At 42.5% G+C, this 15,572-nt stretch overlaps 1 protein-coding gene across 2 annotated transcripts in view; it reads right to left on the reverse strand.

The window, feature by feature from the left end:
• LOC126199346 (uncharacterized) overlaps positions 1-15,572 on the reverse strand; it is a 482,736-nt gene that overhangs the window by 381,569 nt on the left and 85,595 nt on the right. The gene's annotated exons all lie outside the window — the stretch shown is intronic.

Consider the following 15,572-nt stretch of genomic DNA (forward strand, 5'->3'; position numbering starts at 1 on the left):
CTAAGTCTAGGGGACTGATGACCTCAGATGTTAAGTCCGATAGTGCTTAGAGCCATTTGAACCATTTTTTCTATCTACATCCCGCCTCCTCAAGCACCTAAAACACCTTCGGATGTCCTACATTTCTCGTAAACTCGAGTCGCGACACTATATTGCACCTCCATTCTTGAAGAGCCTAGTGTGCTATATGTACAAATCCCATCTTCCCTTCATTTCCATACACTCCATATCTTTTCTCAACGTAAACTTAATCACCTCTCCGTTTCAGACCACGATATCATCCCCGAAATATACCCTTCTATCAGGCTTAACTGCTTTAGACCGTACCAAATGAAGACTGCAATCCAATATTTACTTTCCGGCTGCAATGCCACCCGCCTGCTGACAATCACATCCCATCCCTCAGTTCTTTCTCACATACACACCCAACATCTTTCCCATAACCGAGCGAGGTGGCGCAGTGGTTAACACACTGGGCTCGCATTAGGGAAGATGATAGTTCTTATCCCCGTTCGGCCATCCTACCTAAGATTTTGCGTAGATTCCCTAAATCGCTGAAAGTAAATGGCGAGATGTTTCCCTTTGTAAAGCAAACGGTCGATTTTCTTTCCCAGTCTTGGCTTCCACTCAATCTCTATTGATATCGTTGTCGAAGTGAAGTTAGGCCCTAAACTTACTGCTTCCTTTTCCTATAACATTGTCTTGCATCGCACATTGTTATCCGATCCTCCCATCTAATATTACCAGGACTCTCCAGCATCATCGTCTTCAGACAACAGAAGACCTCACATCATCCACATTAAATCATTCATTTAAATTGATAAAAATGATGTTTGTTTTAGAGTCCTTTTACCCAAGAGTGAAGAGCGGTAGAATGACCACCTACTACTTATACATTTGGGGCATCAAAATGATAAATAAATAAAAAAATCTCTTTTCTTGTAGTTTAGTGGCTATGACTCAACCTATAGTGGAAATATCGCTCTGAATATGTAGTAACTATCCTCCATCCTCGTCTCATACCGTCAAGTGCTTCCACGATCAGAGATTTATTACCATCCGCTCGGGCAGTACAGTAATGCTTGTGGTAACTGCGACACCCACAAGAAATGACCGAAATAAATGCGAGATCAGAGGATGCGTAGAAATTTCTAGCTACAATAAATGACCAAGACTACGAGCGAAGCGTACGTTGTCGTCAGACCAGGCAGAGATCTGAAAGAAGGTCCTAGAGTGTTCCATCGGTGCCAGATGGTGCAACATTAGCAAGCGAGTGAGACACAACGGGCCAGAATAGTCATTCTCCGAAAAGTGGGTTTGGCGTACGGAGACATTTTGGGTTGTACAGAGAAATGGTTCCGATGCTGTACTTTTTATTTCATGTCGTTGCATCTTTACTGATTTCACGATTTCACCCCCACAGATCCAGACATTTCATTTCAAAGCATCCCATACGTTTCACAAGTGAGGATGTCGTGACACAGCACATTCCTTGGTCAACGTCCCATCGAGCTTATCGTGCAATTGTTTCGCAGTATAAACTGAAAAGCAAGAGGAGAAAATATGACCTCAAGAAACACTACAATGATAAATGAGCTGCTGCTAGAGTTTTTCGTTCAGCTGCCGGTATGCTATTTGCTCATTAATTCTTGTAGAGGGTAATGCAGAGTACTTTGAAAGCGTCAACTTACTCTTGCAGCACTGAACCGCTTTTTCCCCTCATTCTCTCGCATCAGCACGTTAACCGCTTGGCGTCATGTCTTGTTGTCTTCCGGCTTGCTCGTCTTAGGGAAGGAGCGAGGGAGAACGGCACGTAGAGCTTCGGTAAGCGTGACAAAATTCCGACAGGTATGTAGTGTACTGGATCCGAGGCATGTTCCCTTTTTAAAAGCAGTTGATTTATCCACTACTGGCTTGCTAGGCCTATCGCAGCTTCACCAGAGCCCCGTTAGCCGTCACGTTTCAGGGTTCCCATAGGGCCTTCCCAGCTACCGTAGCGGTCCTGGGGCACACGAAGTCCCCGCTGTACATCGCCCCTATAGGCAGTCCCCTACTTTGTGCCGTTGCCCATCTCCCACGACTTGGACGAGGGGTTGGACTTATGGAGAAGAATTCCAAAGAGGATGTTTGATCTGCAACTGGAGGGGAAGAGGCCCAGAGGAAGACCAAGAGATAGATGGGTGAAGGGAGTGAAGGAATGTGTGATGAGAAGAGGTGAGAACTGGACGAAGGTGGAAGAGGGGGAATGGTGGAAAGACAGAACACGATGGAGAGGCTTGTGTTCCCGACAGACCCAGCCAGTGGCTGGAAACTGTCCAAGATGATGATGATGTAGTGTACTGGAATTCAAAGTTCAAAAGATTGATTTTTCGTTAAGAAAATCGAACAACATTGAATATGTCGAACTGCGGTTTATTAATCCTTCTGAAATAAAACTGCAGTCACTCTGCATCCTCTCATCTTAAATAGTGTGATTTCGTATACAACTGTAATTGTGCTGAATGTTTCATGCAACCTAGCAACGGAATCAATAAGCTACTCCGTATTGCCGATTATTTCAAAATTCAACATTTTTATACTTAGCACGGGTGAGTCTTTAAATCTCCGCTAGTTATTTACGCACCACACTGTTGTCTATCGCGCGGCTATTCAAATCTGCGTGTTTTAAATTAATTCGGCAAAGTCAATCGCACACAATGCGTATGAGCGCGTCTTATACCAAAGTGTTATTTGTGTCCTCTGTGACTTTAAACTACTCTCGTCGACGTTATCACGCGACAGAACTGGATTAATGTATCAATTACACAGTGTAGCACTTTTCCCTAGAAATAAAGCGGACAAATCACCAAGACGAATTGTTGATTCACGCACACGTCTTCGTCCAACAAAATAGAAAAAGCAAAAGCGCTCTCAACTCTGTCCACGGAATAAACGCGGCTCTTACATCTCATCTTCCTCTGACGTCACAATCCAAAACACTTCAATAAAGGTACCTACGCAGCTCAATGCCAGACAAATGTCAAAACAAATGTTCTACTGTAAATAGAATCATATCCCGTAATTAAATCACCACGTTGCAAAAATTTAATTCCGAGATCGTCCACTTTGCAGGCAAGAGCCCATCTCATGTTTTGGTACTTATCTCGAGTGCAATTAAACTCTTTCTCGAAATTCATGTTAACTGGAGAAACTCAAACTTTTATTGATTCGGGACGGCACACTCAGTCACGTTATAGTATCCTGACTTCTTCGTGGCTGCTGGACGCCGCCGCACGCAATTCTGTTAAGGGTCGTGTTTGCACAACACATCTGTAATGTTCACGCCAAGTGTTATTGTGATAATACTGAAAAAATTTAAATTGGCTTGAAAATATCCCCTCTTGTCACCACTGCGTGTCCTAAAGAAAGAGTCATATGTCATTATACGTTGCTGAGAGACCTCAGATGGTAGGTTCAGCCGCCTAATGGGGAAGAGTTATCTTCCTCCACGCGATGTGTGAGTATTGAGCCTTAAGAGTTTTTATTGAGTGTAGGTATCTTTGATGGATGTGTGTACAGTGAAAACATAGCCTCACCTGCTTAAGTGAGTTTGTCCGTCTTTGGAGCGAAATTCATCATTGATTTTGCATATCAGGTAACCGAAAGTTCGTTGGTAGGTTTGTGGAGGTATGTGGCGTTAGATATTTACGCATAGTTCATGTAATTCACGTAAATAATAATATATTAAAACTGAGATCTGGTTAGGGATTATAAGCGGTGCGTTGACATTCTTTACCAGAATATATAGCTATGTTGGTTTTGAATTCTACTGAAAGTAATTAGTAGGTTGTACTTGGGTTATCAAGTACGCTGTCGTTATTTGAACTCAGGTTTAACTAGGAACATTGTTGATGTAGAATACTGAGAGCTGTTTACGCGAGTGACAGTTTACTCACTCAGTGGCAGTGGGATTGCTCTTAGACTTCCGTGAGTTTTTCGTATACTATCATAGTTAAGAATTTTGCCCTTCGACTTCTTCTGTTTAGACAGATTTCAGTGAAACAAGTCAGGGTTTAGTAACAGTTAGCAAAATCGTATCCGTTAGGAGAGTTATGTTCAAGTCCCGTTTTGTGTGGCTTCTCCGTGAATCAATAACTACATCTCGAAGTACTCAGGTTTCCTCAGGATAGTCAGTTGATCGAATATCTGCACCCGAGGAACATAAGAGCTAGACAGAGCAACTGCCACAATTTATGCATTCTCTTCGTCAGTAGGTTGCCTCTGCAGATACTGTTCCAGAACTGTGGATTCATAGCTTTATCCACGTTGTGAAGGCTGCCTGTTCTTTTCCATGTATCTCTTAATACTGATTTTAATTCAATTACAGCATCTCTGCTACTCGTCTGTAGCCCTTCCCAGTTCCCTCTATCCCTAAATCTAAATAATTCAAACACGCCACTAGGGAAAAACCTCCTATAGCTTGCCAGTTCAGATGCTAAACAGTCAAGGAGACAGACAGTTTTCATGTAAGCCCTAATTTATCTGTAAAACTGCAGGAAGGAGAGACAGAGTTCCAGTTACGTTTGCGGTCAATCGTACACAACTAATTGATTTAACTAAACAGTGATACAGTTTCCTCCAGAGCTTCACAGGCCTGGATTTTTACATCCCAGCAAGACGTGATACAGTCTCTGCCTCTTGAATAGCAGCAAGCAAACCATCGGGGCCGGCCGTTGTGGCCGAGCGGTTCTCGGCCCTTCAGTCCGGAACCGCGCTGCTGCTACGGTCGCTGGTTCGAATCCTGCCTCGGGCATGGATGTGTGTGGTGTCCTTAGGTTAGTTCGGTTTAAGTAGTTCTAAGTCTAGGGGACTGCTCACCTCAGATGTTAAGTCCCACGGTGCTCAGAGCCATTTGAACCATCGGACTTACGGACCCCATCGGAAAGACTGAGGCACTGTGGAGAGGTTTGGAATTTAATGCAGAATATTGGCGAAAAGTATAATGAGATGGAGATTTATGTGTTCTGATCACAATGTATCCATATCTTACCACGCGGAGGTGGATCAGTTATCCAAGGAGTAATCAGTCAACTTAACGCAAAATATTAGAATGTAGTTTACAGTATTTGGAATAACAGGGAAACTCAACTGAACTGTAAACATTTCAAAAATCTATGAGTCGTTACATTATATCTACATCCACTTCTAAAAACTAACGCTGCTTTAGCGTCCTTATTCTTACAGCTTGCGCGTCACGCAGTGTTCAATCAGTTTATGATACATATAGGAATAATAGTTCACGAAACTCGTTTAGGCGTAAGCTGAGTGAATGAATTAGGTAGCTGCATTGCATCAGCAGGTTTGACGAATCGTAATGCAGGAATCATTTCGTAAGTACACCCGTCGTCTTGTTCACCTACAAATCTCCCATTCAAATGCCGTGCACGGAAAAACCGCTGCGTCTGCGTTCATTGTCTCGCGGCCTAGTAATCGCGGAGTCACCGTCTCCCATCGTGTCGTATTGTGCTGATCGCTTGACGTCTGCAGGGGACTGTATGCTGAATGACAAGCTCGTGGTTCGAGAACAACGCTTGCGACACACTAATGCCTAGAAGCTGAGTTTAGAATCGTCCGCTTAGCGCTGTTCCGTTGCTTTATATTTGCCGTAAATCTTTGTATCTATTACCCATCGGGGTTGCGACGCTATTTCGACTCGCCTGTTATTCTACTGAATAGCTGCCCAAAGGCATTCGATATAACTCCTCAGTGGTGTAGCGAAATACTGGGCCGGCTTTGACTTCTTAACAGGTAGAAGCTAACATATCATAGTTAATGGGGTGAAATCGTCAGATGAAAAAATAGGGAGCGTTATAGGTCGATATGATCGACGCTCGTTCTAGAGACTGGTAACTACTCTCATCATACACTGCTTTAACATACTGCATGCAAACAGGAGGAAATACTCATTATTATTCGATTACGTATCACAACAACTAGTCATCGGAAGAAGTAACAACCAACGAGTATCTAAGACTGAGCGTCTAGAACGAATGAAGTGAAACGACCACTTAACTAGTTGCAAGAGACACAGAGGCTAAGTTGAGGCTTATTGTAAGAATCGAAAGGAAAATAATCACCCACAAAGGAGGTAGTCTACAAAATCTCGTTCGGCCGACCTTTCAGTGTTGATCGTCAACGTGGGAACGTCAGTAGGCGGAATTAATACAGGAAATAGAGAGAAAATACAAACGAGAGACTACATAGCGTCACGGGCTCGTTTAATAAGCTGCGAAAGCGTCAGAGAAATGTTCTTAGTAATGTAATAGCGGAGGCCTCAAGAAAGGAATTGAGCACTTATATCCGACGTATCGATATTTAAAAAATATTCTTATCGGTCCTCGATATATCGGAAAATGTTATCAATATAACGCCTTAAAATATATTGACGTTTCGACAAAAAAAGTCGGTTGCACATTGTATACTGCCAGTTTTAGACCTGTATACACTACTGGACAGGAAGAAGATGCTGTGATATGCAAATGATAAGCTTTTCAGAGCATTCACACAAGGTTGCCGCCGGTGGCGACACCTACAACGTGCTCACATGAGGAAAGTTTCCAACCGATTTCTCATACACAGACAGCAGTTGACCGGCGTTGCCTGGTGAAACGTTGTTGTGATGCCTCGTGTAAGGAGGAGAAATGCGTACCATCACGTTTCCGACTTTGATAAATGTCGGATTGTAGCCTATCGCGATTGCGGTTTATTGTATCGCGACATTGCTGCTCGCGTTGGTCGAGATCCAATGACTGTTAGCAGAATATGGAATCGGTAGGTTCAGGAGGGTAATACGGGACGCCGTGCTGGATCCCAACGTCCTCGTATCACTAGCAGTCGAGATGACAGACATCTTATCCGCATGACTGTAACGGATCGTGCAGCCACGTCTCGATCCCTGAGTCAACACATGGGGACGTTTGCAAGACAACCATCTGCATGAACAGTTCGACGACGTTTGCAGCAGCATGGCCTATCAGCTCGGAGACCATGGCTGCGGTTACCCTTGACGCTGCATCACAGACAGGAGCGCCTACGATGGTGTACTGAATGACGAACCCGGGTGCACGAATGGCAAAACGTCATTTTTTCGGATGAATCCAGGTTCTGTTTACAGCATCATGATGGTCGCATCCGTATTTGGCGACATCGCGGTGAACGCACGTTGGAAGCGTGTATTCGTCATCGCCATACTGGCGTAACACCAGGCGTGATGGTATGGGGAGCCATTGGTTACACGTCTCGGTCACCTCTTGTTCACATTGACGGCACTTTGAACAGTGGCCGTTACATTTCAGATGTGTTACGACCCGTGGCTCTACCCTTCATTCGATCCCTGCGAAACCCTACATTTCAGTAGGATAATGCACGACCGCATGTTACAGGTCTTGTACGTGCCTTTCTGGATACAGAAAATGTTCGACTGCTGCCCTGGCCAGTACATTCTCCAGATCTCTCACCAATTGAAAACGTCTGTTCAATGTTGGCCGAGCAACTGGTTCGTCACAATACGCCAGTCACTACTCTTGATGAACTGTGGTATCGTGTTGAAGCTGAATGGGCAGCTGTACCTGTACACGCCATCCAAGCTCTGTTTGACTCAATGCCCAGGCGTATCAAGGCCGTTATTACGGCCAGAGGTGGTTGTTCTGGGTACTGATTTCTCAGGATCTATGCACCCAAATTGCGTCAAAATGTAATCACATGTCAGTTCTAGTATAGTATATTTCTCCAATGAATACCCGTTTATCATCTGCATTTCTTCTTGGTGTAGCAATTATAATGGCCAGTAGTGTATTTAAGTATTGACTTTTTACTAGATATTCTGTACATCAACAAACTAGCATCCTGCTTTTCCCCTTTGAGCAAGAATTAAAAAGAAAACGATGAACGTTCACGATTGGCGATAACCACTTTGCTAACAATGGTAACAGCATGTAAGTGGCATAATAAAAGATGTGCGATGGGTTCGTCATTCGGTTTCGTCACATATCCGATTTGTCTGGAACACTTCATCTCAACTTCCCTGTTTTTTCGTTTCTAAAAATTCCAGAGAACTCTCAATTGTGTTAAAATTGTATGGTGAAGTTAAAAGTTGCAGTTTCTGTCGGTAGCGCCGAGCACCGATTATGTCAGCATTTCCCTCACTCATATCCTCCCACCGCAAAGACCAATCTGCCGGTCGAAGTGGCCGTGCGGTTAAAGGCGCTGCAGTCTGGAACCGCAAGACCGGTACTGTCGCAGGTTCAAATCCTGCCTCGGGCATGGATGTTTGTGATGTCCTTAGGTTAGTTAGGTTTAACTAGTTCTAAGTTTAGGGGACTAATGACCTCAGCAGTTGAGTCCCATAGTGCTCAGAGCCATTAAAAAAAAAAAAAAAAAAAAAAAAAAGACCAATCTTCTCATTTGAATTTTTGTTCATCAGTTTCACCAACTGTTTATGAAGAATGGCAATGTGAAAAAATAGCACACTAATTGTGTTAAAATGTTTTTTTATGGCAGCTGGTGCACTATTTCTTCACATCGGATACCTTGTTACTCCATTCACACCGCCATCCTCCAGTGCAATCGGATTTTTCATGAGCTATCTATACCTGCTTCCCACAGTCAAGGAGAAAGACTGGACATGATGAAAGCTCAAAAAGTAGTAAGACTCCTTTACATAGTGAAAGTAAAATTATGTTTTACTACAACTTCAGAAGAACAATTTCAAATATTTACCAAAAATTTCGAATAAATTATAATATAGTCTAAAAGTATCGGCACTCGATAATGCCAATTTATATCGATATATCAATACATATACTGAAGGCATAGCTGACATATATCGATATTGTTTGTAAATGACATTGATACATCGATATCTTATCAACAGCCCTTATGGGGAACTGCCAGCAGTTTTCCCTATCGCGCAACCATTGCATAATGCGAGCAGAAAGTGGAGAAATGATAGAAGTTTCAGACGCACATTCCTCCACTTACAGTACGGTAGCCTGAGGAGTAATAATGTCGGTGTAGATGTAAATGTATGTGCTACGTCGCTAGAAACTAGAGGAAACTGTAGACTCTTCAACAAAATTTAGAGAAAAAAGGAAGTGGGAAGAAACTTTTCGCGAAAGTGTAAACTATTCTGAATAGCATTTGAATTAATGCTACGGATTAACGATAGCACTGATGGGTCATTTTGGTGGAGGTACGATGTATTTGATGCGTCAGATGACGAACAATTGATTCGTAAAAAAGGTACTTTGAAGAAAGGAGGGAGACAAAACAACAATGGTCTTAGCCCACTGCTTCCCGCAGCGAAACTAAGTTTCTTGCATGGTACTTAGTTATTTAATCTGTGCAATGCGTTCGCTATTATGTTTTGTATAGAGTGTCTATGAAAAATACTTTGACAAACGTCGAACGAGGCTTCATCATAGTCAAACAGGTGAAATAGTCACGTTCACATATGTCCTTAAATGCTTCCTTTTTGAATAGTAGTTGCCGTTATGATCTTCAGTCCGAAGGCAACATGTATTTTAATATTATGTTTTTCTTTGTTTTCATTTGAGAGACCCATCCGAGAGTTTGTCCTGGTGTTTTTGATACGTAATGTGTAGCTTAAGACTGGAGAAGAGTTTCGCCTCATGCAAGACACCGCCTGATAGTTTTGTTATTACCCAGACGTTTTTCGGCATTTTATATACTATCTTTCGTGGGATTTTGTTCATATTATTTCTGAAAAATTATTGGCACATGTTAACTTCTTGTATAGGATATGATGCGGCTTACTTGTCTAGGTTTCACAAGAAACTAACTCGTAACAATAATTTTTCAGAAAGAAGGTAAACAACATTCCCACCGAAGACAGCACATGAAGTATTGAAACATCTCTGAGTAATAACAAAACCATAAAACGATGTCTTGCATAAGGCGGAATTCATCTCCACTTTTTTTCTTAGTAAGCATCTGTACGCCAAGCCCTGTTTGGATTTTGTATGTCTTGGCTTCCAATTTGCCCCATAAATAAATCTGATGTGTACTTAGTTCAAGGCTCTAGAAAGACAGTGCACGATATACAAACCAATAACCCAGAATGTTTTTTGTTTTGTTTTCTTGTGTGAAATCTTATGGGACTTAACTGCTAAGGTCATCAGTCCCTAAGCTTACACACTACTTAACCTAAATTATCCTAAGGACAAATACACACACCCATGCCCGAGGGAGGACTCGAACCTCCGCCGGGACCAGCCGCCAGAATGTTTAACCTACTATAGTACTGTGACCCATATCTATTTTGGGAAGTATGTATTTGCAGTCAATAATCCTGGAAATAATTTCTCTTGCAAATATGAAGGTGTTCAAATCGAAAAAAGATCAATAAATCTCCGCTTCTACATCCTGCATCACACCATGACAACGTGACTTACTTGATGTTCTGAAGTAAGCGTTTTCGTATGACGTGGATCGAGAGTCTGAATTCCCAGAAACAAAGCTGTTGACCTCAGCGCTGAACAGAATATTAAAAAAAAAACGTGTCCACATGTTACAGAGTATTAAAAACATGACACATTCACTTTTGCAGTAGGCTGCCATTGCTTAGAATTGAGAACGAATTTAGCCAACACATAACTACTGATGTTTTGTGGTACGGTAAGAGATCTGTTGCGTTCATATCAATATTCTTTGAATTTGATGATCAGCTTACCGACACAACTGACTGATTCGTCTGCGATCCAGGTGTAATCTACTGGCTTGATTGTCCTCTCTCTGGTAATTGCAGATCTCCACCAGAAAAGTAAACTGCAGTGGCTCCTCCTCAATCAGCGACATCGCTTACCTGGACAACAAAGAAGAACTTTATGAGTATTTCATTAGGTAAAGGAAACATTAAAAAATAAAAATGTTCAATATTGGTTGAAGGATGACATTATTCTCGCCAATACTATATTTGTTGAGAGATGTTTATTTAAACCACTATTTCGAATGTACAACCATTTTCAAGTGGACTTGATTGTACAAGACCATGAATATAAGCCGTATGTTATATGACAACCAAACATTACCACCAAAAGTAAACAAATGGCTCTGAGCACTATGGGACTCAACTGCTGAGGTCATTAGTCCCCTAGAACTTAGAACTAGTTAAACCTAACTAACCTAAGGACATCACAAACATCCATGCCCGAGGCAGGATTCGAACCTGCGACCGTAGCGGTCTTGCGGTTCCAGACTGCAGCGCCTTTAACCGCACGGCCACTTCGGCCGGCTCAAAAGTAAACAACCAGGGCATCTAATAGTGAAATGTATCACACAGTCGATATATACCACGAATATGAACTCATTCGTGCATTCATCGTAACGCCTGAGAACACGAACTGTACTTGGTTCCGTTGGGTTCATACTAACTTGCGAACGCCGTTTCTCGTGTAGACAATCTAGAATAACTGCTTCGTAGAGCTCTGGCCGTGTCAGATTTATCAGTCTCCAGCTTTTTACGACTCCCTCCGACAACACAATAAATATCGTGGTCCATTGATAGTGACCGGGCCAAATATCTCACGAAATAAGCATCACACGAAAAAACTACAAAGAACGAAACTCGTCTAGCTTGAAGGGGGAAACCAAATGACGCTATGGTTGGCCCGCTAGATGGCGCTGCCATAGGTCGAACGGATATGTACTGCGTTTTTTTTTCAAATGGGAACCCCCATTTTTTATTACATCTTCGTGTAGTACGTAAAGAAATACGAATGTTTTAGTTGGACCACTTTTTTCGCTTTGTGGTAGATGGCGCTGTAATAGTCACAAACGTATAAGTACGTGGTATCACGTAACATTTCGCCAGTGGGGACGGTATTTGCTTCGTGATACATTACCCATATTAAAATGGACCGTTTACCAATTGCGGAAAAGGTCGATATCGTGTTGATGTATGACTATTGTGATAAAAATGCCCAACGGGCGTGTGCTATGTATGGTGCTCGGTATCCTGGACAACGTCATCCAAGTGTCCGGACCGTTCGCCGAATAGTTACGTTATTTAAGGAAACAGGAAGTGTTCAGCCACATGTGAAACGTCAACCACGACCTGCAACAAGTGATGACCCCCAAGTAGGTGTTTTAGCTGCTGTCGCGGCTAATCCGCACATCAGTAGCAGACAAATTGCGCGAGAATCGGGAATCTCAAAAATGTCGGTGTTGAGAATGCTACATCAACATCGATTGCACCCGTACCATATTTCTATGCACCAGGATTTGCACGGCGACGACTTTGAACGTCGTGTACAGTTCTGCCACTGGGCACAAGAGAAATTTCGGGACGATGACAGATTTTTTGCACGCGTTCTATTTAGCGACGAAGCGTCATTCACCAACAGCGGTAACGCAAACCGGCGTAATATGCACTATTGGGCAACGGAAAATCCACGATGGCTGCGACAAGTGGAACTTCAGCGACCTTGGCGGGTTAATGTATGGTGCGGCATTATGGAAGGAAGGATAATTGGCCCCCATTTTATCGATGGCAATCTAAATGGTGCAATGTATGCTGATCGCCTACGAAATGTTCTACCGATGATACTACAAGATGTTTCACTTCATGACAGAATGGCGATGTACTTGCAACATGATGGATGTCCGGCACATAGCTCGCGTGCGGTTGAAGCGGTATTGGATAGCATATTTAATGACAGGTGGATTGGTCGTAGAAACACCATACCATGGCCCGCACGTTCACCGGATCTGACGTCACCGGATTTCTTTCTGTGTGGAATGTTGAAGGACATTTGCTATCGTGATCCACCGACAACGCCTCACAACATGCGTCCGCGCATTGTCAATGCATGTGCAAACATTACGGAAGGCGAACTACTCGCTGTTGAGAGGAATGTCGTTACACGTATTGCCAAATGCATTGAGGTTGACGGACATGATTTTGAGCATTTATTGCATTAATGTGGTATTTACAGGTAATCACACTGTAACAGCATGTGTTGTCAGAAATGATAAATTCACAAAGGTACATGTATCACAATGGAAAAACCGAAATAAAATGTTCAAACGTACCTACGTTCTGTATTATAATTTAAAAAACCTACCTGTTACCAAACGTTCGTCTAAAATTGTGAGCCATATGTTTGTGACTATTACAGCGCCATCTATCACAAAGTGAAAAAAGTGGTCCAACTAAAACATTCGTATTTCTTTACGTACTACACGAATATGTAATAAAAAATGGGGGTTCCTATTTAAAAAAAAAACGCAGTTGATATCCGTTTGACCTATGGCAGCACCGTCTAGCGGCCCAATCATAGCGCCATCTGTTTTCCCCCTTCAAGCTAGATGAGTTTCGTTGTTTGCAGTTTTTTCGTTTGACGCATATTTCGTGAGGTATTTGGCCCGGTCACGATCAAAGGACCACCGCGTATATAAGCTTATGTCTGATGGAAGTGAAATATTATCCCATGCATTTACCTATAGGGATTCTGCCATCAAACAAGCCACTGAAATAACAATGTGGAACGACAGCTTTAACCGTGACAGCGGCCACATCCTTAACGTTATAGGGAAACAGGCGCTTGATGCTGAAAGGCAACAGAGAAATTAGTGAGTCATCCATCACTGAAATAGGCATCGCTACCAACGTTTTTGAGTCACAGATATCTAAGTAATCTCTCGTAGCACATGGAAGTTCCATGACTCAGTGACGTCTTCGAGACATAATTCAACAAACGTAACTAACTAACGGCCTACTCAAATATCTCCTGATAATAGCGTCGAAGAATGTCGTCGAAAGCTCGAGAGTGATCAACAAACGCGGCGAGAAATCCATGAAGCACATATTCGTGCTAACATGTTTCCTGATTGACAAATAGCACGATTAGACAACCCGGTCTTTTGCGCGACATGTTTGGATTTCATATGCATTACATTATTGTTTTGTACAGTTATGTCCTCTTGAATATTGCTCTTTATTTGCAAATTGCCAAAAGTGTTTTAAATAATCACTGCTACTTGGCATGGCGTTCGCCTCTTGCGATGCTTTGTATATGTGAAACATGAGCAATTGCACGTGGCTCGCATTTCGCGTTAAGCTGTAGGTTCCGCTACAGCCAACTCCCTTAGCCGGTTCTCCAGTCAGAAGCAAGCGAGAGCATAGGTACGAACTGCAGTAACACAATGTCTAATAAATCAATATACTTTTTAATATCACCAAATTTTAAAGGCAAAGGAACATGAACGTTTAAGGAAAAAAATGACTGAGGAGATTGTGAATGATATCTTAATCGACAGGGAAACGGAAGAACGAGGCAGTTTTTCTCGACGGATTCGTTGCACCAAATGTTCTTGGCGCTCTTACTTCTCGATGGATCAGAGCTTTCGACAGCACCCAACACGGTCATCGTCAGGAAAGCCTCTGACTGTCAAAACTACGGGGAAACAAGATTAACGATTGCCGGCCGGAGTGGCCGAGCGGTTCTAGGCGCTACAGTATGGAGCCGCGCGACCGGTACGGTCGCAGGTTCGAATCCTGCCTCGGGCATGGTTGTGTGTGATGTCACTAGGTGAGCTAGGTTAAAGTAGTTCTAGGTTCTAGGGGACTGATGACCTCAGATGTTAAGTCCCATAGTGCTCAGAGCCATTTGAATTTGAAGATTCACGATTACCAGAGACTACATTTATGAGCACATAGTAATCTGTTCGTCATTATCGCAAATCTTGCACAAAAATGTGGAGTTCCGTCATTTATTATAGTCATGTGATGTCAAAAATGTAACAATGTGGGTAGTAAAATGACTGAGTGTATCTCTCATTTTTGAAACTAATGTGTTTTAGAACGAGATTCGCGTTACGTTATCAGACAAGATTTTACGTAATGCAGAAGGTGATGTGACCCAAACACTATTGTTTGTGCTCTGTGCCTGTGACTTATCAGCGACATTACAATGTTTAGAGGAAGCGTCATCAAATGGAAGACACGACGGAACGCATTCTAATCCCGAAAAGAGTGTAGATATGTACGCTCTGAGGCATAATACTATGTTTTACCATGAAATAACTTGGTGCCGCCTTCCATTTCTTCCTCTCGTTTGCTTATCTCAATCTTTTTATAGAAATACATTATTTCTCTGTACTGATTTTCCAAGGTAATCACTTTGGTTTACAGAAAAGCCAAAAAACACGTACGCAATGATAAATCAGGCTGTTAAATATCAAATGTGATTAAACGTACCCAAACTGGACAAGCTTCCGCTTTAAAACAGACAGCAGACGGTGTGTACAGATGATTCAAATGAGTTGCAACGAACTTGGTGACCATGTGGTAGTTTTGTGGTATATTAGTGGAGCAACAAGGAATTCAGTTTCTATGTTTTATACTTTGTGTTTCCAAGTTCTTGATTTTTCCCTAATTTTTCGGTTGCAGTGTATTACAGTGACTACGCGGGAAACGTGCGTGATTACGCCGCATACGAAACTGTAGCATGTGTCGCGTTACCCACTGGGACTCTAATCAGTTAAACGAAGTACAGGTTGATTGGTTAACTGAT

The sequence above is a fragment of the Schistocerca nitens genome, chromosome 1 (assembly GCF_023898315.1).
Source record: "Schistocerca nitens isolate TAMUIC-IGC-003100 chromosome 1, iqSchNite1.1, whole genome shotgun sequence".
NCBI classification, from domain to species: Eukaryota; Metazoa; Arthropoda; class Insecta; order Orthoptera; family Acrididae; genus Schistocerca; species Schistocerca nitens.